The sequence below is a fragment of the Cyrtonyx montezumae genome, unplaced genomic scaffold (genome assembly GCF_038088225.1).
Source record: "Cyrtonyx montezumae isolate F1298 unplaced genomic scaffold, pur_monq_1.0 scaffold_7, whole genome shotgun sequence".
Taxonomy (NCBI): Eukaryota; Metazoa; Chordata; class Aves; order Galliformes; family Odontophoridae; genus Cyrtonyx; species Cyrtonyx montezumae.
Genome location: NW_027072078.1, coordinates 4935821 through 4962968, shown reverse-complemented (window position 1 = coordinate 4962968; position 27148 = coordinate 4935821). Strand labels below are relative to the sequence as shown.

Here is a 27148-nt window from a genome sequence, read left to right as displayed (position 1 = left end):
CTTTGGGCAAAATGTATTCTATTATCTGTTTTCTTTGTTTGCTGATTCAATTTACTTCTGGTTTTTGGTATTACCATCTCATTTTCATTGTTATTTTTGGTGGATCCCTACTGATAAACCTACATTCATAAAAGATCTTCTGCTTGCAGGTTGTCTCCCTTCTATAAAGAAAGAAGGGATTCAGTTTAAGTGAAACTAATTCTAATAGAAGCCATTAGCGTAGCTTTATGTTTCAGTAAATTCTTTTATTTCTGTGGTTATCTACTTAATGAGAGGGAGAGCATTCTGAACAGTCCAGCCTCTGTAGTGTGACTTGGTCTCATACGTACCAGGAGATGTAAGTTAATTTGGTGTGGCTTCGGATGTTAACAACAGCAGAGAAGGTTATATTGTTACTCAAAGGTTGCAATTCAGAAATTACAATTCATTTTGTGTGTGGGGGGGGAGGGGGGGTGGAATAAATCCTTTTTGCTTGCTGCAACTAACAGGGATTTTGCTTTGTTTCAGATTGCAGAAACCTGAAGTATCTTGTGACCTACGACGTGATAACTACACCAAAAGTGAGTTTTCTTTTTTTGTTGGTCTTGTATCAGTTGCTGCAGATCACTGGCAATGCTGCACATCTCTGACTGTACCCTGATACATTGCCTACTGAATCTCTGTGGCTTGTTCAAGCATTGGTTTGACAGCATTCCTCTTATTCCTGCACACGCGTGTTTTGTATTTGGAGGATAGCTTGAACAAAGATACCGAGAGTACTTCCTGGGCTGAGCAGTGGAAGGACTTAGTGGTGCAGAGGTGGAAACTTAAGTGAAAAATGAACTTCACTGAAGTGTTGCCAAATTCTTTTTGCGCAGGGGTTTGTTTTCCATAGGAAATGTCTGACTCGCAGTGTGAGCTGAGCTATCCAAATGCCAGTGCTACTGAGTACAAGCACTGTGAGCTGAACCTTATGTCTCATTTTCCTCTTTTCACATTTCAAATGTAGGGTTTGTGGTTGCCACAACGTTCTCTGCAGTGTGGACTGATTGCCTCTCTGTCAATCACCGCACACCTTATAAGAGGGATTGCTCCTCTGCTTTGTTGAAATGTTTTGCTGAGGTTGTTTACAGAATACTCAAATCTGTAAAAAATAAAAATAAAAAAATGCTGATACATGAATTTTCACTGCACTCTGGCATTATCTATTTAGAAAAGGGTTTATGCAATGGCTGCAGGCAGCTTTTGATTATTTGAAGAACACGAAAAGCAACACAAATGGTAAATACCATTTTTACTTTTAGTTGTTCTTTCTCAGCTATAAAATGCTGATCTTAGCTACCTGAAGTTTTCAAGCACCAGGCTTATCTGGTGACAGTACGCAGCCAGGATTAAGTTCTGTGTATTTTCTTCCCTTTTTCCAGGAGCTGATTCTTGCTTTTTCTAGAGTAGGGAATGGAGTCAAAACGGGGACATGTGTTGCTTGCATCTATGTACTGGGGGTAGTTTCACATGGCTGTAAAGTTTCTGCTCTCACTGCAGGCCCCGCCTCGAGTTAAGGGGGCTCTAGTGGTCTTATGCTATTTTCTTTGCGAGCTTCTTGGGCATAGTGTGAATGCAGTAGGTTTCATTGGTGGGACATTTCTGGGGCTCTGTAGCCAGACCACAGAAGCAGGTGTGGTCTGAAAATGTATCAGCAGACTTGGAATGAAGTTGCTGGGTCCTGCTCATGGTGTTATTCCTTGTTTATCCAGAAAAATTCTAGCTTTTGAATTCAGTGAATGGGAGAAACCTCTTTTTGGATGCTCCTTGTCAGTCTGCATGTCAAGGCTTTTTGGGGATTGTGATTCATCCTGCAGAAAGTTAAGTAGTCAACAAGAGCTAGGTTAGTGAAAGCTGCAGCAAAGTTAACTCCAGAAAACTCTGGTGGGGAGAGAAAACTTAGGGTCTGTGAGCTTGAAGTGTACCCAAAGCTGTTTGTTTGGTGCTCTTTGCAAGGAGCATCTGTGAACTTGAAGAGAGATAATTTTGCCTTTTAATTCGCTAGTGCAAGTCTGGGCTTCAAGAAGTCTTGACTGCAGGTGTTGAACGTGCTGTGTGCTTTTACCAAAGGATCATCACAAACAGTGAGGCATATAACCAGAAAAGCCAATGCAGGATGGTGAGTTTTTGGCTGAAAGGATGAGGTAAACTCCTGACTACAGGATATTAGTGGTATTTCAGTTCTGCCAGTAATGAACAGCAGAATGTCAGTACCTTCAGCTGTTTCTATGCTGCTCACAGGTTACACTGGGAGAAGTCATGTTCTTGCATAAATGGAGAGGGGAAAAAAGACACCTTATCCTAATTAATCAGTTGCCTGAATCCCATTTGAGTTACCTGATGAGACAGCGCTGGCTGCAGGAGCAGCCCCAGACGAGGGCAGAGTAAAAGTTTTAGGTTGTCTTGTTTTCTCTTTGTTCTCTCTGATAGTATTTCCTTCTTCTGCTGTATTAATCTAAGCCACATTCAGATTATGTTACTTTTTCACTGCACCCTTTGTTCAGTTCTCTTTGTCTTGATAGCTTTCCTTATAGCCCTTGCTTAACCTTTCAGACAACTTGCATAATGACGTTGAAAAAAATCTTCATCCATTTCTTGTATTGCTTTCTGGACTGCCCCAAAGCCCTTTCCATCACTTTGCTCATCACGCAGTAGTTTTAGATCTTGCCGTAAGGAATGAAAGCAAGACAGTTTCTCTCAGACCTGTCTGTGCAAGCTCAGGCACATATTGAACCTAAATATTACCTAATTTCTCATGCTTGCATGACAGTGAAACCCACGTCCTCAAAACAAAATCTGAAATGCAAGTGCAGCAGTGTTGATTTACTGGGAATCTGAAAAATAAAACATGCAACAAAAATGTATTTTTATGTCTTGACCAAATATTTCACAGGTGGAGTACTAACGTGTGTAGGAAATTTCCAGATCCGTACTAATTCATGGCTAATTTACAAGTGGTATGGAAGAAAAGAAAGATGCTTTCAGAAGCCCAAGGATCCATGTTACCTAACTGAGCATTAGGCCCTTTTGTGTGGGTACTGCTTGCAAGGCAGTCTTAAGTCGTGCACAGCCTGTGGATCAGCACCTCAGGAGGCCTGTGAAAGTCACGTGTGGTTGAGCCTATTCTGGAGAACCTCTGTCTTTCTACTGAACCTAGGGAAAGCTTTTTGTTTTTGTGGATCTCTGTTCTCTGTCAAGTATGAGGCATGGAAAAATGGGTTGAGCAAGTGTTTTAAACATCCTGTAAACAGAAGGGAGTGCTACTTGAAAGTTTACCTCTGTGCTGTTAAGAGTTATGTCAGCTGTGATCACCACCTACATTATGAAGTCTTTCCCACTGCAATCTTCAGAACAAATAATGTTTTTGACTGGTTATCCCATAAAAGTAGCCTGCTATACAGTAACAAATAAATGATTGTAAGGGGGTTACTTGATGTCTTGTAGTAATCTAAGCATACTGGATTGCTAGTTCCCAGTGTAAGATTATGCACCTCCAGTTATTCTACACAACTCTTGCCTGGCTCATCAATGCAGTTGTCTCCCACGTTACAGCTGGGAGCAGAAACTGAAGAGCTTCAGCTCCTGTGGTAGGAGTTCCTCTAGAGGGAGGAAGGACAGTGCAACAAGGATGTTATACTAGGGCTGGCTCCTTTCTCTGTTTGATTTCTTGTGTGATGTTCTTTGTGCTACTTAAAAAAAATAAAAATAAGAAGGCCTAAAAGGGCTAGACCCTTTTCCCTGTTGAAGATAATAACATTATCGTATCTGGTATTCTTTGGTTTGATGCTAAGGGCTGTTAAATACCTTGGCTAGAATTGAGACTATGTTCTGTCATGTGAGACAGAAACTATTTAAACTGAACCTTGGCTGCATGTGTTGAAGTTGAGCTTCCAGAAAAGAAAAATTCAGTAGAATGAAAGGGCTACTTACTTTATTGTTCTGAGTGGTCCTCTTGTACTTCCTCTTGTAGGAAGGAGCCTGATGTATGAGGAGCAGAGGCAGAATTTGGAGCTCTTGTGCATCCCAGCATCACCCTTCCTTACACTTGCACTGGGCAGTCTTGCAGGCTCCGAGGGCAGGAGAGCTGTAGTCTGGCGAGTGCACGGAAGAGTTAGAAAAACACATGTTCTGGGCTGCATCCAGCCATTCAGGAATGAGGCCATCAAACTGCAACATGAAGCAGCCCTGCCTTGTAGGCTGAGCGTGTTCCTCGCAGAGCCGTGTGTCGTTCCCCATGCTCATTCCTGGGGAAGCAGGAAGGGTCTCACACAGTGCCTTCCTCCTGAGAGCCAGTGGATTGGACACTGACCAGGGAAGCCCATCTGCCTTAGGGAGGAAGTGAGCTGGGAGGTGATGAAGGAGCGCTGTGCCTAGAATAACTTCTCTATTAGTGCATGCTCATATGACTTGGAGCCAGCTGTGCTTGCCATGTTGGCTCTCATGGATTTCAGTTGGACATGACTGCTGAAGGCAGCACGAGTTTGTCATACTGCACGGCAGAAGAGCTGGCTTGCTTTGTTCCTGCAGGTGCAGCTGGGTCTTCAGACTACATGTCCAAAGCCCAGCTTGCTTGTATTGCTGAAAGCCTCAGATGATATATATAAAGAAATAGTGTGTTTTTTTTGTTGCCTCAGATTTCATATGACAGTGCAGAGTTTAAAAAAAAAAACAAGAGGAGCAGTTTTGTGATAGCAAATGCTTGAGTTCTACCAAACACCAGATGTGACACCCGGAGGCAGGGCCAGAAAAATGTTTATCGAAAGAGTATTTGAGGAAGATGTTCTTATGGAGGCCTGCTGCTCCTGAGTGTTGGTTAGTTAACCGAGGAGGTGAGGTGTCTGTGGGTTGGTTTAATGACTAATCCCATTGCCAGCAGTGTCTTTGGGAAAGAAAAAAAAAAAAGCCATACTTTTTAGTTTGATTGTTTTAATCTTTTAGTTATTCAGTGGTGGTAAAAACATCCCTTGTAACAGCTTTCATTCTGTACCAGGAAGCTCAGAGACAGGAGGAAAATAGTTTAGGTTAGGTACTCCTTCATAGATGTGAGTGGCAGTTTTGCTCTTGAATTCGATGGGAGTAGCAGCCAGGTCCTTTCCGTGTGGAAGATGTCACATCAGTGACATCTTCTGAGGCAGGGTTAAACATGCCTTTTGATTCTAACTTAACTCCAAGTTTAAATTAAGCAAGTTGAGCCTCTTCTGTGAGAGAAGATAACTATTTTTACCTGTTAAATAAATTGAAGTTTTCAGGTATGTGGTGAAGGTCAGGATATAGGTTTCTAGTTCCTACTTTTTTTCTTTTTGTCTTCCATCTATAGATATAGATAAATATAACAATGTTTACTTCAGTTACAGCCTTTGAGCTTAGTGGCTGTAATGCCTTTTATGACTTGAGTATGTTTTGTTATGTGAGGGGAGAGAGTGTTTCAGTGTGTACAGCTTACAGATGGAAGCTTTTCTATTACTTACAGTCCCGGTTCATATCCTGCTCATAAATTTTTATCTCCGTTCCTTGCATCCTCATACCTTTCTGGAACTATCAGCAGTCAATTGATGATAGGTCAGGAGTCTTTCATTGCTTCCACTAAGTCAGCTTTGGTGTTTGTTTTTTGTTTGTTTTCTCTGCTGATAACTAGTAACAGCAGAACCAGGGTCAAAACAATATCTGATAGGGCACCGTGAAGCCCTCGCAGCAGCTCTGCAGAGGGAGATGTCCAATTTCCCCTGCAACTCTTAGTTGGAAGAATGAGTCATTTTTCTTCTTCGAGCTGTTAAGTGCTGCTGGCGTAAACATGTCTTGTTATCTGGAGGTTTTACGGCATCTCTTTAAATGCTGCTGCTCACCTTGAAGCTTGGGGATTTTGCATATTGATGGAAGCCATATGCCAAAATCTCGAGTTTCAGACTTGAAAGGTGGATTGTAGAATTCAGTTCATTTGTCGGGGCTTCAGTTCTCTTGTCTGAGCTATGTGTAAGGCCAGGAATTACTTAATTTTACAACTTCTGTATGAAGTCTCACTGTTTTGGCTTGTAACTTAATTGTATTTTTGCTGTTATCATCTGATTATTTTACTGCATGAGGAATTAAATACACAGTGCGCTTCAGGACACGGATACCATGCATCTTCTGTTACCTCTTCAGGATACTCGTGTATAGCAGAAATAACTGCTTGTCAAGCTATTGGGCCTGTAATTCCTAGCGTGTTTAGGACTGACGTCTCAAATTCTCATGAAATGAAGTCAGCCCTATACTTCTAGGGAATGCGTGCTGATTCGGTCTGGGGAGTATAAGCTTGCTCACTGACAGACCTGGAAGTGTCTGTCCCGTCCACAGTTTTCTATCTAATCTTGGCCAAACCACTGCAAAGTAAAATGCAAAAGTAAAATCTGAGTATCTTCCTGCTGCAAATATACTTTGTGAGAGACCTGTGACACTGCACTCACTGTTTTGCAGGGTCCTTTTACACTTTGCTGATTTTCTCCATCTTGGGTGAGGTTATAATCCCATGTAGAGCTTTGGTTTGCTGAACGTGGTATAAATCATACTTGGATGCAGTGACGGAGTGATGGTTGCTTTGAGCTGGGGCTTCCAAAAGCAGCCTTCTGAACAAGAATCAAGGGGAACAAATTGTGTGGTTGAAAATGTGAAAACTCCTGTCTTTTAAGTTTTTTAAGTTTAAATTTTTAAGCTATGGAAGATATACAATGGATATACATAGGAGCTAAAAGAATGCCATGTTACATTTCTAGAAAGGTGCTCTTTGTGGAGGTGTGTTCTTGGAGTGCAGTGGGAGCATTATGATTCATTGTGGGGAAGCTCATCACTGATGTTACTTGCAGACAAGCAAGTCTGCCACCCAGCTGGGATCACACTGATCTCATGAGCCCTGTGCAGTGCTATTGTCTTTTCCGACAAAGTACCTGTTTCCACAACGTGTGTTTGTGCTAGGAAGCTTGAAGCACTGGGGGCAGAGCCTTATTTATCTTTGCAATTGCATGTAAAACCCACATGCATTTATAATGGACAGCAAACTGCTTCTCGAGTCTCAGAAATGCACGTGAAGATACTATGCAACATATGTAACATAGGAACAGGAAAGCCTTGATGCCATTCTCATTGCCACTGGCTGTGGTTCTTGGTGCTAAAAAGAACTGTGTGGTGAAGGGCTTGCTTTCTTTTGGGCAGATTCTGGTAAGGCTTGTAACATTGTCTGGGATTGCAACGCCTACCGGATGTAACACAACAGCAGTGTGTGTTTGTGGCACAAGGACCCAGCTTCGAGGAACCTCAGATTTGGTTCAGAGGGAGTCAGGAAGACATCATACAGCATTATGTTTCTGTGCTTTGTTTTTGCTTTCCATGGGATTCTTATTTACCCCTGTGAAGCTTTGCCCTCTTGGAGCAATTAGAAACTATACCAGCAGACTCTGGATCTTTGCTTTTTCACCTTCCAGCTCCTGCAGAGCACTGTTGCAGGCTGCGTGGGCAGTGGAAGCCCCTTTGTGTCAAGCTGCAGGCCCTTGGCAGCTCCTTTAGCTTTGCTGTGTTGTCTCGGGATGGAAAGGAAGTGCCTTCTGTGCTCAGCACAGAACGAGGAACTCAGGCTGAGAAAATAGTGGGGCTACAAAGCAGCATTTGTGTGCTTCTTCACGTCAGCATCTCTGCTGGTATTCAGCAACACGGAGGCCTGAGATCAGCGCTGCACCTGCTGCTGTGTTTTGCCTGCTGTCAGGTGTCTCTCAGTCTTATGCAAATAAACCATTTAAGAAAATGAATTACTTGGATGGAGCCATTCTGTAAAGAATAGCACCAGATCCTGTGTAAGCCAGACATACTTCAGAAAGATGTCCTGTATTTACTCCAAGTGTAGCAATTAAGTGTTCTCTAGCTATCTTCTGTGTTTTCCATGTTGTTTGCCTATTATTTCTTCAAGGGCAAGAAGGGAGGTAGCATTAATGTAGCAATACTGCCCTTAATTACACAGCCGAGGGAAACAGGAAAAAAGCCTTCTGGGTGTTTTCTACATCTTGGGATTTATTAGGTGTCTCCTGTGCTGACAGAACAAGATGTAAAATTGCTTTCAGTGTTCATTTGTCACCGTGTGTGAGACAGAAGAAGCAAGTCTCACAAAGCTGCTGTAGTGCAGGGACTTGGCTTGCTTGGTTCTGCCCATTATGGGCTAATTCCTGCCATTTAATTCTTTTTAATGGTTTTCAGGTCGTTCTTTGAATAGACAAGCTGTTTTTACAAATCCTACTAGAGGAGAGAGTGTTTCTCTTAGAGATTTCAAACAAAAATAGGAGATGAATTTGTAGTGTTCTGTTTCTACAGCACTAATAACCATGAACAGCAATAAAATAACTGCTCCTGGCTGCAAGGGCCAGATTGCCATGGAGGAGTCCTGCAGCCCCAGCTGCTGCTGGTCGGACCCTTGAAGCCTAACTCTTCTCTGTGAAGTGGCTGCTGTGGAAACAGTGGATTTGGGCTGGGGGAGGCCTCACATCTGGCTCACTAGGGACTTCACATTCAGTGGAGCAGCACGTGGTGAACTGCCTGGTTGGACGCCCTTGGTCTTCACAAGGGATGCGCCATTTAGATGCCACAGGCTGTCTGGACAATCTCTATGCTAGAGGGGTTTGTCTGGGGTAGAGACAAACCAGACCAATTTAAGATGGAAATCAGGGCTAGGATTTGCTTTTTCCTGAGTACCCTTCCCCCATGAGTCCTTTTCAGCTGTGAGGAGGCTGAAAGCCTTGGCTGGCACAGGGAGATCTGCTGCCTTCTGTGTTCATGGCTGAAAAGATGAATTATAAAGATACAAACTTTTGTGAGCACTGTTTGACAGATCACAGATGCTGGCCACTGATGTACTCATAGCAGGCTTTTCTCAGCTGCATTTTCTTTGGGCATATCTAAACGTGAACGTCATGCTGTCTGGTGCTTTCATGTGACCTTATTGGAGTGCTCTTCTGCTGCTGTGCCACCTAAATAAGCATCTGCCCATGAGAAAAGGCTTATGGGCAGTCCTGAAAAGGGCCCTGCTCTGTACAATATTGCCAGATGCTCCTTTGTCTGGCCTGTGTTTGGTGAGAAAGGGTGCCATTAAAAAAATGTAGTGTCCTAGAGCGCTTCTCTGAGCGTCAGCTTCTGTTTTGCTTTAGGTTTAGCTTACTTTAAGAGAACCTTTGGAACAATGGGATGCTCTGTAGAATCCCCTACTGGAGAGAGACGTGGCTCAGCCCTGCGTAGCTGAGCTCCTGCTGCAAGGCTGTGGAGTGATTGAGGTGTCTGTCTCTAGTGGTGCCGAGTAGGCACTGTCCTTCCTGGATCTGCCCTGACTAGGAAGCAGGAGTGCTTCTGAATTAACATCCCACAGCAACTGGAAGTTATAACGTGGTGCAGATTCAGCAGTGGTATGTGTGGAGTTGGAAGCCAAGAGGCAGAAAGTCCAGGTTTTGCACTTGGAGGTGCAGATGTTGTAATAAACTCTCAGGAGACTTAAGCCTACAATGTTTTTTACATATCAACTTTCACAGAATCAGTAGATCCTGGGAGACTGTCACCTGTCTGATGAGTTTGAGAAGAGACCCCTCTGAGCAAAGTGTAAGCTTCTGTTGTGCTAAAGAGAGTGCTTGGGACCTGGTCAGGTCAGATCGCTCCTGGCTCACTGTCCAGGCAGATGGAGCAAAGTATTTTAAGTATGAAATAAACCCATGCTCCTGAGAAGCATGCTGTGAAATGTCAGTGCTTGCATTTATAGTAAGGCTGTATCTCCAGCTCTGATGGGTTTCCTTTGCAAGTAAATCTACAAAACGAGGTAGTTTACATGAACTGCGTGTGTGCTTGATTCCAGAAGATGCTGTGGACCCTTTTTCCCACCAGTGACCAGAGCTGGGTGTATCACTGTGCCTTCTGGAGATAGATGCTACAGCTGTTTGCACATGGCCCTATTGCAGAGCATAGGTTGGGTGTTGTAGGGGCACTGTCTCTTGCTGTGGCACTGCCACAGTGCCGTGGCTTGCTCTCACATAACGTGCTTGTCCTGGGATGTGCTTGTAAGCTGTTGCTGCGTGCAGTCAGCTGAGTGCTGATTGCAAACTGAACAGGAAAAATTGCTTGGATTATCAGTGGGGAAAACTGTGGAAAATGTGACCTTTTCTCTGTTCCTCAGGGTAGAGTGAAGACTTTATAGCTTTCTGGTTCTTGAACAACTTCATAAATAGCATGGATGTGCCTACGTGTAAAAGCAAGCTGTAGAAGCATCCAAAGGCTTCCTGGGTGCCAAAGGAGATGAGGTGGAAAAGGCGTTAGTGATAAGCATTCCAGAAAGGCATGCAGAGATGAGGAAATATTCAAGAAGGAATAACAAAGTCCAGGAAAATTATGCCATATCAAGCAGTGCAGATGAAGATGATGTCTGAGCACAGAGCATAGGCTGTGACTTTACCATCATGAGATTAGATGGGGGCTAGTGGAAGCTGCAGGGAGTGCAGCAGCTAGGAAATAAAGCTGACCATAAGGTCAGTGCTCAGAGTCAGGTAAATGAGCCGTGCTGGAGGATGGGGCAGCACGAGAGCTCCCTGCCTGTCATCCCAGGGGTGGTGTGTGCTGCTGTAGTCCTTGACAAGGAGACTTGTGCTGACAGTGATTGGCTGTTCCTTATGTATTGGCTTGAATTAGTGAGGTATTTGCTGTGATAAATTTAGTAAAGCAAAGCTTGCATGTAGAGAACTGGAGGGGAAAAAAACCAACAAAACACAGCCAAAACATTCAGTGCTTTGTCATGACCTTCATTTGAATAATTTTCATACTTTTCTGACCCCTGTAGTGTCTCTACATCCTTGTACAATACAGGAGTCGAGACAGCTTGCCCTAGGAATGAGGAGGAGTCCAGCAAACGTGGTCCTTGTGAGCATCTGGGAGCTGCCTTCTGATGGGCAGGATGCAAAGCTGTTTTGGAGAGAGGCACTCCATTCAGCCCCAGCTTTTGTGAAAGTATGTCTTCCTGAGTGTGGGGAGCAGTGCGGGGCCAGGTGCTAAGTGCTGCGGGTAAGAAAGGTCGTGCCTTAAGCAGCTGGAATTTTCCATTGTCTCTTAATAAAAGCAAGTTTCAGACCACCTTTTTCTGTTGGCTAACTGCTGACAGATAAGGCTTTCAGTCATTCAACATAATTATGCCATGATTATTTCTCCTGTGTTTTGAGTATCAACTTCATGGTAAGTATTGGGGGAAAACACAGTTCTGCATTTTATTAAAAAAAAATAAAGTGTTTTTCTTTTAAAAGTACAAATGTAAAAAAGGGTAATTGTTAGGAAAATATAGGAGCAGTTGCAGCATGATTGCATTATGAAGGGTATGGAATGGGTGTAACGGAGGCTCTAAAGCTTACCATGACATATTTCCAGCAGGAGGGGACCTGAAAATAGGTGTGTTATTGGTTGAAGAACTCACTTTGTGACCATGGCTGGCTTCAGACGCTGCAACGTGGGGAGGAGCATGGTGTGAACTGTGTACATGCCAGTCCTGCAGCCAACAGAGAATAACGATGTTGGGGCAGGCTGTGCTTAAATCCAGCTCTGCTATTGACTTGCTGGCTGACCTCAAGCAATATGAAAATGAGGTTGATGGTACATGTACTGTGCTGGAAAGCTGAGGGTAGTGTGGGCGTGCTGCTGGTACGAGAGCATCAGCTGTGCTGCTGGTAGGAGAACTGGTTGCATAAACAGAAACAAATTGTTGGGGTATAACTCAGTACTCTTTCGAAAGGAATGTACACTTTGCTGTATGCAGAGCGCTGAGGTATAAGAAGTGAAAGCTGCTTGAAGTCTCGGCCAGACATTAGAGCAGATTGTGATTGATTGCACATCACAAAAGCTGTCTACTTGGGAGGGGATTTAGCTGTTTGTTCATTCATCGGTTAGACTCCATCATGTAAAAGCTGCCACGCTTGTGCAAATATTTGCTTATTGTATGACAAAAGCATTGTATTGGCAGGTTAGGAAATGTAGCATTATTGTATTAAAAGGCACTAGGTAAGCTCTCCCTGTAGCTGTAGACCTGGTTCAGTAGCGTGCTATTATGCTCAATTGGAGTAGTACACTAAAATAGGTGTAATACTTCTGCAATGGAATGGCATGCTAAGACCCGAGCAGTGTTATTGCCATGAATAGTGCTCCCTGAGCAGTTGGCCTGCACGTGTGTATTTGTTTCTGTGTTGCTGACTTCATTTTTATGTTTTTTGTTGGCTGAAGCTTTTTCTTAAAACTCAGTACCTGGAACTTCTTAAAGCACTGGACAAAGCATTGTCTGGCATCTGTTCTACTTCTCTGCGATGGACTGAAAAGAAACAGCTGCCCTGTTCCCTTTGTCTCTCCAGCCATACAGAACTTCAAGCTAGGTTGTCCCGCAATAATACATTTCCATGTGTGTACAACCATCCTGTCTCTGCGTGATCCATGTAGTACATGGGAAAAAATTTCCCATCTAGTAACTGATGAGGGCAATTTCCTGTACGCCAGCTCTTCTTGTGGTCTCTGGTTTCCAGCCAGCTCTATTTTTACCACCTTTTTCTTTTTTTTCTTTGTTGAAGGATAAACATGTTTGGTATTCTGTTACTGAAATGTTTTTTACACCCAAACTAAGGTAGTGTTTTAAAAGGCACCAATACAAGCAAAGCAGTGAAGGTAACTGCTTCTGGCTGCCGAGCTGAAGCCAGGAGTGTATAACACTGCAGACTGAGGGTGCAGGAGTCCAGCAGTGTTAAGATGGTGATCAGTGATGAAGCTGGAAGAGATTCCAATATGTGGGGGAAGTGAGGAAGTGAAAGGAGAGCCAAGGAGGAGAGCAGAGGGTAGAGAAGTGAGAGGAAGCTCATTTAGAACCTGCACTCCATTTACTTCAAAGGAAATGGAAACCTTGGCTGCAGTTACAGATCGTTCTGCAGTGTCCCGCTGCTGGGCCCGCGTGTATTTAATCCCAATCTCTGCTTGAAGTTTCTCCCAAGACTTTGGGAGTCTGTGAAGCCTTCAGAAAACACGGTGTCATGCTGTAGAGTGGGCTGGGACAGGTACCACTTTATCATGGCCATATTTTTAGAAATACAGAAAGCAGCTCTGTGGAGGTTACTGTTTCACAAGCACTACTTGGAAAAGATTAGGTCCTTCAGGCATGCCTCTTCCCCCTCCCTACTCCACGAGGTAAATCACATCTTCAGACTGTCGCAAGAAAGCTGCATGTTCTGTAATCAAAATACTGGAAGAATGCAATGTACACTCTGAGCAGCAGCAGGTCAGCTTTTTATCTACGGGAATGTGGGTGTGCGTTTTGGTGCTTGCAGTCAGCCTGGTTTGTGCCCATGTTAAGGTAATTAGATACTTAATTAGGAAGGTGAACATCCCTGGTTGCTCATAGATACTAACAGTTGACAAGAGATGCTGAGAATTTAGCCCCGGGGAGTCAATTGGGAGCAGAAGCACAGTCTGTAATGTCAGATCTAGCAACAATTGTTTTGTTCCTTGCCTCACATTGGGGTAGTGAATAGTTCTTGGTTGTCTTAAGCGGTCATTAACCCGGCTGTTCTTAGACAAAAACATCTGGGCCTCTGGTCTTGCGAAGTGGAAGCTCCATTTCTCAGATTGCCTTGAGGGTTTTTCTCTGGGTTGCTGGGTCCTAGTCCTTCAAAGTGTTAAGACGCTTGGTACTTTTCAGTAAACAAATGTTTCCATCTATTTTAAAGAAATAAATTATATTCAGTGAAGCATGTGCTAAAATGGCCCTTTTCGTGTGAAAGGCAGGCAACATTTCTCTGCTGCAGTGATAATTCACCAGAATGGCAGATGGGGGAAGAGGTGTGATTTCAGCCCTGCTGACGAGATGCCACCATGGCTTTGAAGCACTGCTAGGGGCGTGAGGAGTGCTTCTGCTCTTCATTAGGCACAGCTGCAGCGTTCTCAGAAACAGCACTGGACTTGGGGCTGACATTTCATTGCAGGGAATCGTATGGTTGTTTCGTGTTATTCCTGAGAGTTGCAACATCATTTTGACTAAATACTGCTGGGGGTAAGCTGTTGGTGGAAGTGGTGCTTGCAGTGAGTCATCCTCACTAATGGGAACTATTTGATAGAGAAACAGTAGTTAGTAGCAAGATAGCATTTCTGTTCTGAATCCCTCTTCTTTTTTTTTTTTTTTTAGTTCTGTTTTGTGAATTACCTTTAGGCTGAAGGGCCTCATTTATTTTCATTCTAGGAACAATATTTTGTGTGTGTGTGTGGAATAGGAAAGGCTTTTTGTTATTTGCGAACTCCAAAGGTGTTCATTTCTACTATTTCATTCTGCTTTTATTTTGCACTTAAATGTTGGATGTAACTAGTGCTGCAGGTGGACTGTTTAAAGGCATTTATTTTTCAAGTTTTAACTTGAGGAATGTGGACATTAAATAACAGTAAAATAAGTAGAGTTGCCTTGGAACACTGTTTTCCATTGCTTTCAGAAATTGTAAGTGTTCTTCCTTCCAGAAAAATAATCAAGGTGCCAGCTTAACTTTCAAGCCCTTAAATAGACTCTAGAGGATTATGTACATGATTAAACTTAGACTCCTACATAAGACATCTTTTAAGGCCGTAACTGGAACTCTTGGATGTTAATGTTGCCATTTGCTGTCTGTGTGCTTTAAATGTCTTGCTCTGGGTTTTTGGATACACAGAAGGAGCATTACTATCTCCTCTTCTGTGCGGGGAATGTGAACCTCGGGGTTGATGGAGGGGCAGAGGGAATGGAAAAAATGTAGAATGGAATCCATGATGTCTGGCAGTGGGTTACAGGTTTGGAGGAAACTCTGGTACTTCTTAGTCTGGCTGTGTCTGCAGCCTATCATCCGCAGAGGGCACTGAGGGCATAGGAAGGGCACTAAACGTTTTTCTTTAATCCCTTTCTTCTCATATTTGGGAAACCCAGACTACATCCGTGCAAAGAAAAGTCTCTTTTAACTACTTGAAGATGGAATCTACGTGTGTTTAACAACACACCAGGTAAGAGAAAGTTTTTTGTAATCACAGCTCAGACATTTAAACCTTCAGATGGTGCTGAAGTCCTCTGTCTGTGCATGTTCATCTCTGCAACTTTCCTTAGCAAAGCTAATCAGCTTACTGTTACCTCCATCTCTGAAAATGCACGTATGTTTTTCTCTCTGACTTCAGACTGAAACTGTAGCTATTCCCCTCATTTGTACTTTGTATTGATGAAACGGCTTCTCTTCTAGTTGAATAATGCTGAATTGTGAGTGTCCCATATTGCATTTCCACCCTTCAGGTTGCCAAGGCATCCTCCTTGCTCTTTAGTCATGCAAAACAAGGAAGGGTTCAAGACACTTTTCAAGCAGGAGAGGGAGGGGGAAGTATTTCTAAGAGGATGCTCTAGCTTGATGCGTTGTGTCAGGGGAAGGAAGGCGGTGGTAAGACCTATTCAGAGAGCTGAGTTACGCATCAAGGAGGTAAGCTACAGCCTTGCATGACTGGAATGACTAGGGCACTTGGCTGTGTCATTGCTTGAGACTTCTCTGCGAAAGAAACTAATGGCCAGCAGATGCCCTGTGCTTCTCTTGAGTGTCCAGGCCTGATCCTGGGACTAAGAACTTACCCCTGGGTTTTTAAAAACGGCAGTCCTGAATGTGTGCTTTTTATTTCCTTACCTACTGTTCACTTCAGACTTCTGTCTTGCATCCTTTTCTATTTTTTTTTTTCCTTTTCTTTTCAAGTCTCCTAATCCTTTTATAGCAGGGGTATGTGTGCTGGTGTTAGCAAAAGTCCAGAAAGCAGCTAGGTTTATGTTTGTATGGGAGATTTTCATCCACTGCACTTCTAGTGCTGCTGTAGTATTAGGACAGCATGCTTGCTTTAATAGCATATGAAACACTCATGTTTTTGTAAGCCTGTAATGGCATGCAGTGTTTTATGCAAGCAATAAAACATGATACTGCCTCTTCCATTTGGAAGGCTGTGTGCCTTTCTTTCTTTAATGTAATTAAGTTGACAGCAGTGGGGCTGTTCCTGCCTTACACCTAGGTAAATGAACAGCTAATAAATAGCAATGCAAGCTCACTCACAGTGTGTGTTGACTCATTTGCTCAGTCTTGTGTGTGTAGCAGAAAATGCTTTCATCACAAAGATGCAGTTCAGTGTTTTTGGGTGGGAAAGGCCTGAGTCTGGCATCCACTGACCTGATCAATTAATGTGAAAGATTGATTTTCTTATTTCAAATGAATTCAGACCAAAGGGTTATTTTAAATAGTTTGCTTCAGGGGAAGCAATTGCTGAGATGAACCATGTGCAGCCCTGCTTTGAGCAGAGTGGTTGGTCTTTAAAGATCTCCAGAGTCCCCTGCAAACCTCAGCCAGCCTGAGGTGCTGTTCTAGGAAATGCCTGAGGACATCAGCCTTTTGTAAAGCAGCTTGCTTTGTGTCTTTTTAGGTATTTTGAGTGTGCGTTTCACTTGGGACACTTAAGAGTTCTGTGAGAGACCTTGTCTCAAATTGCCCTTGTTCCTTCATCCCTCTGCTGGTCTCAGGTGTTGGAGCTTCATCGCGCTGGTCTTGAAGACTGTTGCCTTTTTCTGACAGCTCTTGTACTTCTCCTCACTCTGGGCATTCCTGCAAAGGGAAGTAAGAAGTAGGCTGCCAGAGCCTGCTGTTACATCTGGATCAAAGCGTCTGAAGTGTGCCAAGGGGGAGTTGTCCTGTCTGCTGCTGGGCTGTTGGTGGTGTGCCTTGCCTTCTCATGCCAATACCAACCAGATCACATTAATAGTCTAGGCCTGTGCTAAGATGCTGAATATGAGTAATCTCTTTGTCCAGGGAGCTTGAGTTGAAGCATGAGCCAGGGATTTGCAATGTGGATAGTGGGTGAGGCTGATCTGACAACAGGCTCTTAGCTGGTGGTGTGACAATGTGCTTCACATCTTCTGTTCCTCTGGGGCTTTCTGGGGACAGCTTGGTCCTGCCCGTACATCTTGCTGGCTCAGTTTTGTCTTCAGCCAGTGTTATCTCATGTCCATGAACTGATTGCTCTTATCTTCTGTACTCATTCGTGCCTTCATCCTGAAGAGTACTTTTCGGTACTGCTGATTTGATTCTATGCGTGAATTTTATTTAACTACAAATTAATGACAATTGCCAACATCTGACCCCAGTCAGAACTTGTGGTGTCCTGCACCTACCAGGGTTACAACATGCGTGCCCTATCTGTTGGTTAACACTGCTGCCTTCACAGCGTGAACCAACTTCTGGAGCTGCTGGCTGTGTCTTTCAGTTGCACTATGGAAGCTGAAAGATTAAAGCCTTGAATCAGGAAAGCCACGGAGCACATGATTTACTCTAAGTGCCTAAGTGCTCTGCTAAGTGAGGATGAATTGCCCGAGTGCCTAAATAGGCGCTTAAATGCTTTGTAAACTCTGTGGTTAAAGACATTCTCCCAAAGGATGCTGTAGAAGTGTCCACTGAAGTAAGTGAGGATGATGGGGACATAGTGCAGTCAGTGCACAGCAGCTGCAAGAACTGCTGTGACAATTTAGTTCTTCTGATTTTTACAATGAGAACAAATTACCAACTGTGATAATTTTTTGCGTGTGTGTGTGGGTACATAGGTTGTTCTGAAAGTAATGCCTCCTATTTATTTCCATGGAAACTACAACAGCCACAGTAATGCTGTTTGATAGAGCAAATTCTCAGCTACAAAACGCTGTTTTTTGACATAGCCACTGCCATTAGCTGTGCATTTTCACCAGCAATGAACAAGAGCCTGCATGCTGTGCTCACAAAAGCTTGCACCAGTGGAAGTGACCTTCTGTTGCCAATGCTGAAAAACACCACCTACTACCTCATTGTGCTCACATCCACTGTTTGGTCTTCAAAAGTATTCAGCATTTTTACCCTGCTGGAGAATAGATTCTGGAGTTGCTTTAAAATTTGCTGCGTGTGTGCTTTTACTGCTGATTTTCTACAGAAACACTGATAGTGGACAACCCCTACTTATCTTTTTAAATAACTTTGCTGTGTGTTTCTACAGTACCTGGTCCAACACAGCTCTGTTCTCAGCTGTTTCCTGAATGCTGTTGTAATCAAAATTAGAAGTAATAAATCAGTGTAACGTACTGTAAGTGGTGATCACAAAGCGCTCAGGTGGATTGCTGTTGTGCGGGAGCAATGCAGGTGTAGCTGGAATGGCAGCACATGGGTCCAAGCTCCCAGCGAGCCCAACATGGTGGGTGCTGCACCTGCCTGGAACGGCACAGGTGAGAGCGTGAGCATGGAGAAACTGGTTGCAAAGAGATGATACAGAATGTGGTGCTAGAGGAGGAGACTGCTGGTCAGTTGAGCACTGTTTACTAGTTGGCTGGCTGTTAGAGTTTTTTGGGTCCTGCTGAATGAGACATGAGAGCTATATCTGGCATTGGTGTGGCAGAGGTAAATTAAGTCCTCCACTGGTGAACATGAAATGGTGAACAGCACACTTCGTGCAAGTCCGTTTTTCGTGTTGGCCTGACTAATCCAAAATGGGATTCTCTGGGGAAGAAAAGTCTTGAGATTGGAAAGGAAGTTTTGGTTTAATTGCACATTCTCTCAGCTTTTGGGGGCAGGAGGGACAAAACTTCACTTGAGCGGTCAAGGAAAGCAGCAGAAAGGTTTTGTGAATGCTTTTATTCATGCACTTTCTTCTTATGTTTTTCCAGTTCAGATGCTGTTCTGTCCTTTGGACTTGAGTTTTTAGCAGTACTTGTAAGGTCAGAGCTTTCTGCAGGGGAGGGGAAAAGGCCATGAGTTCTCTTTCCTCCTGCCCACTCCTCTTTACTTTGCTCAATTATGTCCAGTGTTCATTCAACTCAGAAAGATGATTGTTTCCCTCCTAACTTTGCTCGAAAACAGCCTCATTAAAGTCTGTGCAAGGAGGAGGGCTGGGTGGGACATGAGCACATCAAAGGGCTGCTCTGTCTGCTGGCTGACTCCTTATGTAAGACAGCAGCGTGGGGAAAGATGGAGCCATCCAGCGTCACCTTGCCAGCATCCCTCGCAGGCCCCAGAGGACAGTGTGGTGGCTCTTCCCTGAGTGAGAACTGGGCTGCTGCTCGCTGGGGCGAAGCGGGCGCAGGGCCATGGCTGGCCCTTTGACTGCAGGCCTGCACCACAGGCTTTGGCATCTAACAGTACCCTGTTGCTGGAAGAAATGGTCTGTGTTTTTATGACATGCACTAAGTAGTTTTCTCATGCTTTCCTGGGCACCTTTTTCTCACCAAATGGGCCACATAGTGCCCAGGAGGTGTTTGTGGGGCTGCTTCTGAATTAAAACTTTCTGCCGTGTAGCAATGTGCACCCCACAGTGCGCTGCGCATCACAGAAAATGGTAGGTTTAAAGCAAGCAGGAAGGCTCTATGCTGCCCCTAGCAGCAGGATAGTAGTTCGGAGGGGACATAGCAAGATGCAATGACAGTGTGTGAAATTGGAAATTGCAGTTAATGGAGGGGAGGAGCAGTCCTGTTGGGAGCAGCCAGAACCTCAAACAAACGTTTGGCTGGGTGAAGGAAACTGGTTAGCCAGGAGCTGGAGATGGTGCCCCTTTTCTCTGGTTGTAGCCTGGGGATTTAGTGCATATAACACTCTTAGTGTATCTCTGCTTGATTTTCTCCAAACTTAATTGATGTTGATTTGTTCTTTACATCTAGGCCTTGCTTTATTGAAAGAGTTTCATAATCTCTGCAGCAAAGTTGATAACCAAAGCAAATGAACTGTGCATAATCCTGACAGAGAAACTGCCATCATTTGGGGGTGTTTGTAGAGGGGTTGCATTGGCTTTGACACATTGCCGACCTCAACTACAGCTGTGTGGCACAAGTGAGGAGGTGGGGAGGCTGCTGCTGCACAAATGAATGCAAACCTTGTCTAGTGATATTCTGGAGTCCTATCTGCAGTTACATTCAGTTCAGCGGCTCAGTAATTGATTGCTTAAACCGGAGGTTTTTTCTGCCCTGTCAGATTTATCCCCAGCCACATCAAGTAGTTGAAGCAAGTTGCCTTGGAGAATTCAGCCTTTGGCTGCTACTAATTCAGAAGACAGATTTTCAGGGTAGTGAGTAACATGTCTGTGTCCTTGTGTTTCCCTGTGGTGCTGTCAAACTGGAGTTTTTTTTATTTCAGCATAGAAGGACAACGAGGAGTGGAGAGGGAAGAGTTGGAAAAGGTGCAGATTATCCCAGGCCCCTCAACATCAGGCACAATTCCTGAAGAGCTGGGTAGATGTTGTGACTTAGGTTCTATCTCACTCCTAACCGTGAGGTACGTGTAACGTGGTAGTAATTATAAGGCACCAAATTCCCACGTCTGTTCAGTTTGTTTTGGCAGTGACTGTATATGTAGCAATTCCTGCTTCCATATCGAGCCCGCACCTGTGGTTTCTGCCAGCCACAGCTATAAGAAAATGGGTAGGCGAGGCTGAGATGTGAGATAGCAATCTATAAACGGCTGGTTTCCAGAGCTGCTTTTCTGTCAAGAGTCTATGGTGGTCTAAGAGAGAAGGACAGTGAATTCTGCACGATTTGTAGAACGTTAGCCACACTGAGCTGATTTGGGAGCATAGCCTCATAGAGCCTGCAATGCCGACTCTGAAATAGTACGGCTTGAATATCTGTGGATAGGAGCTCCTTCTGAAGCTGCTATTTATACTGAATATTTAAGAAACTGTTTAAGATACCTTTCATAAGAAGTGTGTTCCATGTTTCTTAGCCTCGAGTTTTATTGTTTGCTTCTGTTATGGTTTTTAAGTAATCTTACTGAAAGCGGTCCTTAACGTTGCATTTTAAGTCCCAGATGTAATGTGGGTATTCTTCTTGAAGGAGCTTTCTTCTTCAGTAATCTGATGTGCTGTGAAACAGTCCTCTACTCAGTGATGTCAACAGCCCCCAGCTTTTAGCAAGAGGTTGGAAAGGAGAGGTAACACATTTTTATGGATTAGATCAGTCACGGAAGAGCAAGTTCACGTGAATGTTAGCATATTCAAAGTGGTGAGTGAGATGTGCTGGTGTTCCATCCACATGGGGCAGATGATTACCAATGCAAGCAGCTCTTGAGGCTCTCCATCGTTTGAGGTGGCAGAAGTGCTGTACTTTCTAGTCCTGATTTTCTAACAACGTGCAAGGGAAATGTTCACCGTTTATCTGAGTATTTATTATGTTGAAATCTGACACTGGCTGTTGGATTGAGGGTTGATTGACATCAAAAGCTTTCTTTGCCTGTGAGAACACAAAATGCTGCTTTGTGATTGTGCAGATGGGACCTTGCTGCAACTGGGTGCAATGGGTAAGCGTAGAGTTTAGTTTACCTCTTCTCTGAAAAACATTGACCTCTCAGAAATTGAGTCGTCTGCTTCTGGGGCCAGCTGGATTGCCCAGTGCTGCTTTTACATCGTGTGATGGAGGTAGGAGTTTGGCTCAGCAGCCTGGTGCAAGGAAGTGCTTCCTGAAGTCTCCTGGCCGTGGCATAGGGTTTGTCAGGGCTGCAGGAGAAGAGGAAGAGGAGGAAGAAAACTGGCCAAAGTTTCATGCTAGGGTTTGAGGGTCCCTGTAGGTAAAGTTGATAGAGCTTTTTAGGAAGCTCTAGTATTTAACTTGACCCAAAGCAGCAGATGGAGGGCTTTAGTCTGTGAAAGAAATTGGTATTTCTGGCTTTTACTTCAAGCATGAAGTTTGTAGGTGGCTTGTTTAGTGTTCTACAAATTCAGTGCATGTTCTATATATTACTAAACTGGGCCTTTTTTTTTTTATTTTGCTAAGGAACGCACACAATTCTTCATCCTCCTTAAGCTTCAACTTATTTGCCCAAAAGTTAAAAACAGGTTACTTCAAAATGAGTTGCCCTGTCAGACCGTACGTTGTGCTGCAGCAGGAACACGTCGTTCGTATTGGCTTGGCTGGGAGCTATTTATATCCTGCAGTGGGACTGTGTATTTCACTTTTCAGATGAACCAGTGCGTTCTGATTTTGTGTTTACTTATCTGAAAGATGAGATTCTTTCAAACTCTTTTCTTTATAAGGCTTTAAAGTGAACAGAGTTTCTTTTCTGTTAAATTGAACCGAAGTTTGTGTGTTTGGAAATCTCCCCCTCTCAGTGAGACCATGTCTGATTAATAGAGGAGGGAGGGAAGAAAAGCTGCCTTGGGGAGATTTGCTCTCTTCATGAGTTAACTTCCTTAATAATGATAATAAAAGCTAACTGTTGTGATGTGGTTTAAATCAATGGCAGTAGAAGTCAGGGGCTTGGAAATAGTGCGGGTTCTCCCTTTTCCAGGTTAAGCCATTCAGTATTCCTAACAGACTCATGCTGGGAGAAGCAGACATCACCAGCAAGGTATTTCCTGGATCCTTTTGCCAAATGCTAATAATAATAATAACAATAACAATAATAAAAAGACTCAGATCTGAACTGAGCCACTTGTGACTTCATTTGGCAGCGTAGGCCTGCTCTACATAAACTTCTGCCTCTGTTTTGTTACTCATGGCTGCCAAAAGCTTCTGAATTAATTTGCCCCCCCTTCTGCCTCCCCTCTTCCTCTTGCCTTAGCAAAGGCGGATCGCCGTTAGAGCCAAAGAAACATATGGGCTGGGGAAGCTTCTGCAGACTATGGCTCTGCTGGGTTGTGAGGCACTGCTCTGCATGAGGATGATGCCCTGACCACAAAGGCTGGCCTTATGCTCTCCTTGGGCTCCATCTCCTGTGCACCAGCTCTCCCCGAGTCTTGCTGCTTTCCCGTGGTTTTATTTTTTGCTGCCTTTGCCTGCTGGTTTTCTCCCAGCTTGGGATGCCCTCCCAGTCTACTGTAGTCACACTGAATGTAAAAAGTCAGGGCCTGCCTTTTCTTCCCAGCCCTTCTGGAGGAGAAGCAATAGGAATTTGCTTTATATCTTTCAGTCCAACAAGAAGACAGCTTTAGTGGGAGAACAAGGTCTCGCTATTCCTTTCTGGGTGCTTAATCAGCGTCACGCACTAGTGCTACTTCAGAAATCCTTCAGGTCACTTGATCTGTGGTTACATCAGGGAAAGTCAAATAAAAATGCCTATGGCGTGGAGTGCTGGAGCGTGTATGTGAAGGGCGAAAATCTGCTCTGCAGATATGCAACTGGAAGGCAGAGCCTTGCCAACACATTTCAGAGTCCTAGGGAAAGGCATGAGAGCATTTTGAAAGTTTGAGTCCTGCAGAGAGTAACCAGGAAGGAATGACCAGGGATGTCTTTTTCATGGAAGTAGAAGCAGACATCTGTGAAAACAGTTGTGTGAGGATCTGAGCTGCCTCTGTTTAGGAAATGGTGATACCCTGAAGAGACAGGCTTGGATTTGTTATACGTTAAAATGAAGTAACAGTTTCATGGTAATTGATAGTGTTTTGTGACGCATCAGTTCCAGTTTCTGCTTTGTTAAGCATTTTTAAGGCTGCTTCACTGCACCGAGCATCACTTCCCCAACCACTGGGATCTAAAAACCACCAGCTTGTTCATCTCTGCCCTTGCCAGAGCTGGAAGTGCTGAATTCTCCCAGCCTCCTGGTTTGCCCAGGCAGTGCCTTAGTGTTCTCTTTGTGTCCTTCTAGTGTCCTAGAATGTAAACATGAGCATTACCTCTGGGATCAATTAGAAAGTGTGCGCTCATGTGGGTGTCTGTCAGTACTGGAGGGGGATGTGTGAAGCTGCTTTTTTTTCAGTGGTTAAATTAAACGTGGAAGAAAATGCTTCCTGTGAAGATGGGTTATAATGAGACTGTTTAGGTTAAAAAACAAAAAACAAAAACAAAAACCAGGCAGCCACTGTCAAGAAATCGCTTTCTTTTGGCACTTGATGTTCCCTCTAGGTTGGTATTACCTCACCTGGAGCCTTCTATCTGACATTGGTTTTGGATAGACTCCGTATTGCTGTTGATGCACTTGGCTATCAAGATGAAATAGGTAATGCTTTAATTGATTTTCAAGGGTAGGAGAAAAGGCAGTTCTTGATAACCACTGCAATTTCAGGTAATGTATGCTAAAAGTGATGCAAGAGTCACTCAGAGCTAATAATAACCTGGCTGCCCTGACTTGCTTTGGCTTTAAAATGCCTAGCAGAGCCTGCTGGGGCCTTAAAGAGACTTTGTGTCTGCAGCTGGATCTCTACTCTGAGTCTCCCTAGCTTTGCATTAAGATTTAAATATCAGCATGTTAACAAACCAAGTTGCTCTCATGATTTTTTGTGCTAAGACTTTGGTTCTGGTGCTGTGTCTTCTTGGGGGGGAGAGGTTTTCAGCGGGGGGCTGGAAAGGCTGGACCTTCCCAGTTGGTGCCAGGGGCAAGAACATGCAGGAACCATTGACTGTGCAGTAACTCTCACCTGAGCTGCTACTTCTGCAGAGTTCCTGCCGGATAACTCAGATGAGAAAGGAGACTTAATTTGGACCGCAGAGAGAAAATATTGAAGAGTTTGGAGATCAGCTGTCAGCTCTGGAAGTGCAGCTCGCCGGCAGTAGTGACAGACCAAGCTTGTAAGGCAAACAATGCTGCACAAAGGACTGACAAGATCCCCCCCATAATCTACTTTAAAAATAGCTTTGACTGTCTCTAGTTTTAGCATGATCCATTTACTAATTCATATGGCATTCCATATGTTAGGGTGAGAGGAAGGTGGAAATAGTGGGAGTCAGGGAAAAAGCCACTGACTGATCCAGATCCTTATGCCATTTCTGTTCAGTTAATTGCATGCGTTTAGTGTCATAACGTGAGCAGATGGGGTGTTTCACAGTTATGTGGTGTGTGTGTGTGGATACATGTAATTCTATATGTATCTAGTTCTCAAGCATTTGATTGCACAGGGCTGCACTGAGGCTTTTCCAACCACTCTGAGGGAGCGTGCAGGGGAGCGAATGCGGTAAGCGGTGGTGGGTTGAGGTGGGTGACAACTTTAATATTGGGATCTCCTAACCCTGTGCGATGTGCACCTGTCTGACAAGCCATCCCGTGGCTTACAGCTTTGCAGTTGTTTGCACTCTTCCGAGGTTTCAGTGTCTTCTTGTTTGTAGCTGTTCTGAAATCAGTAACCAAATTTCTTTGTGGCCTTGCATCTCAGTTGCACTCTGCGCTTTGACACTCAGGCTTTTTTCCCCCACCCAAGGAATGACCCTTCTAGAACAAGTACAGCTGACCCTGGGAGCAGTGATTTAGTGCCATGCAAAGGTCCCTCTTGCCTGGCTCCTCCAAGAGTGGCTCAAGCAATGCTGTGCTTAAGTAACTGGTGTCTCCTGAAGGGCTGGTATTGTGCATCGCTCCTGGTCCTGCAGTTTCTGGCTCCCCCTGGGTAGTGAGCTCTCTGCTTCCCTTCCCTGGCTCCATCAGCAACCTCCTCTTTGTGCAGGGCACCCGTTAGCGTGCAGCAGCAGGAGGATGGCAACCAAGCTGCCTTCCCTTGCTGCTACAGCCTTTTAAAGGATGTAGTAAAGCAGATGGTGCAGTGCTGATACACAATAAACAGCCAGCAAGTGAATAAGCTTGTTTGTCTGCTTGGGCTTCGCTCTGTACTAGCCTGTGCTGCCAAATTCAGGGCCTTGCCTTTGGAGCCTCTGCTCCTGCTGGGAGCTCGCCAGGGGAGAGGTTTGCCTGGAGGGCCACTTGCTGCAGATTTTCCAGCTGTATCCTTTTTGCTTTCTTATAAATTCGTAGATACGTTAGGTTGGAAAGGACCTACAAGATCATCTAGTCCAACCATCCCTACCCACTAAACTACTAAATCAAATCCCTTAGCACCTCATCTAAACGCTTCTTGAACAGCACTAGGGATGGTGCCTTAGCCACCTTCCTAGGCAGGCCGTTCCAGTGCCTGACCACTCTTTCAGAGGAAAAAAAATGCATGCAGACAGGGTCGTGCAAGGAGGTGTCATGTGGTATCTGAGCCACCTCGCTGTACTTGAGGATTTCTGTGTCATGTGGTGGCACCTGAAAATGCACCAGCAGGTCTCAGCTGGGAGTCTGAGACCCATCAGCACTTTGCTGACAGATGTTGCCTGTCAGCATCTCTGCTGTCACCTCTTTGCTGTGCAGCTGATGAGCTTGCTGCAAGCAGGCACAGTACCTTGTGCACTGGGACTATGTACGTTTGGGACTGTGGCCTTATCAAGAAAGGTCAATGAAAATTGGGACAACAAACAAACAAAAAACACCACACAATTAGAGCTGGCTTGCAGGAGATCTTTCCTCAGCCTTTTTTCCTGTTCCTGGAAGTCAGGACAGAGATGCAGGAGCTGGCTGGGCTTTCACCTCTGGTCCTTCAGGTTGCTTTGCCCCTTTTAGCCTCTCTCCTTCTGCCCCATATGGCCTCCTCTCATGTGTTGGCAGGTGTTTATGAAGAGCCTTGCACTGAGAGGGCTTTCACTCCTGAAGAGTTGTTGAGGGCTTTGAAGGAAAATAATAGTAATTGGCTGGGCAATGCAGACAAGTATCAGCTGATGTACACAGGATGAAAACGGGAGATTGAGCGCCGTGGTGCCTTTGGGAACGACAATTAGTCCAGGATAGGGGAGAGCCTTTTGGTCTTTTAAAGGGGCAAACCTTGAGCCACACAAATGAATTAGCAACATGTGGAGCAGTTGAAGGAAAACAAAATGAGAGAGCAAAAAAAAAAAAAAAAAAAATAAATGTAATATAACTATATAAATATATATTATAATATTATATATATTATACTCTTATATATATTTATATATATTATATAATTATAATATAAATATAAAAAATAAGAATATACGAAAAAAACCTTATGCTTTTTAGCCTGTCTTGTTCTCAGAGTTCTCCATCACGTGGCAGATGTCAGCACAGTGCATGGATATTAGGCATGTGTTGTCAGGAGACTTCTGTCTCCAAGTGATACCTGCCTTCTGCACTCTGCGTTCTGCTCATCAGGTTTCATGTTGCAGGGTAGGAGGTTTTTGAACTTACTGAAGTGTAAAATTATTTTTACCAAGCCATAAAAAATAAATCAGTGTTCAGTTATTTCTGTCTTGGCTATGGTGGAGTCAATCTGAACATATGTATGAGTGTGTGCTTATTAATAAAATATAACTTTACATAGAGAAGGCTTG

General features: G+C 44.2%; 1 protein-coding gene across 9 annotated transcripts in view; it reads left to right on the top strand.

Moving 5' to 3' along the window:
• Positions 1–518: 518 nt before the first annotated feature.
• The window catches only part of MAP2 (microtubule associated protein 2), a 147685-nt gene continuing 121055 nt past the window's right edge, over positions 519–27148 (top strand). For all 9 annotated transcript variants that reach the window (XM_065751274.1, XM_065751273.1, XM_065751272.1 and 6 more), the window contains exon 1: positions 519–560. The gene's annotated coding sequence lies outside the window, so the exon portion shown is untranslated. The remainder of the gene's footprint in view (positions 561–27148) is intronic.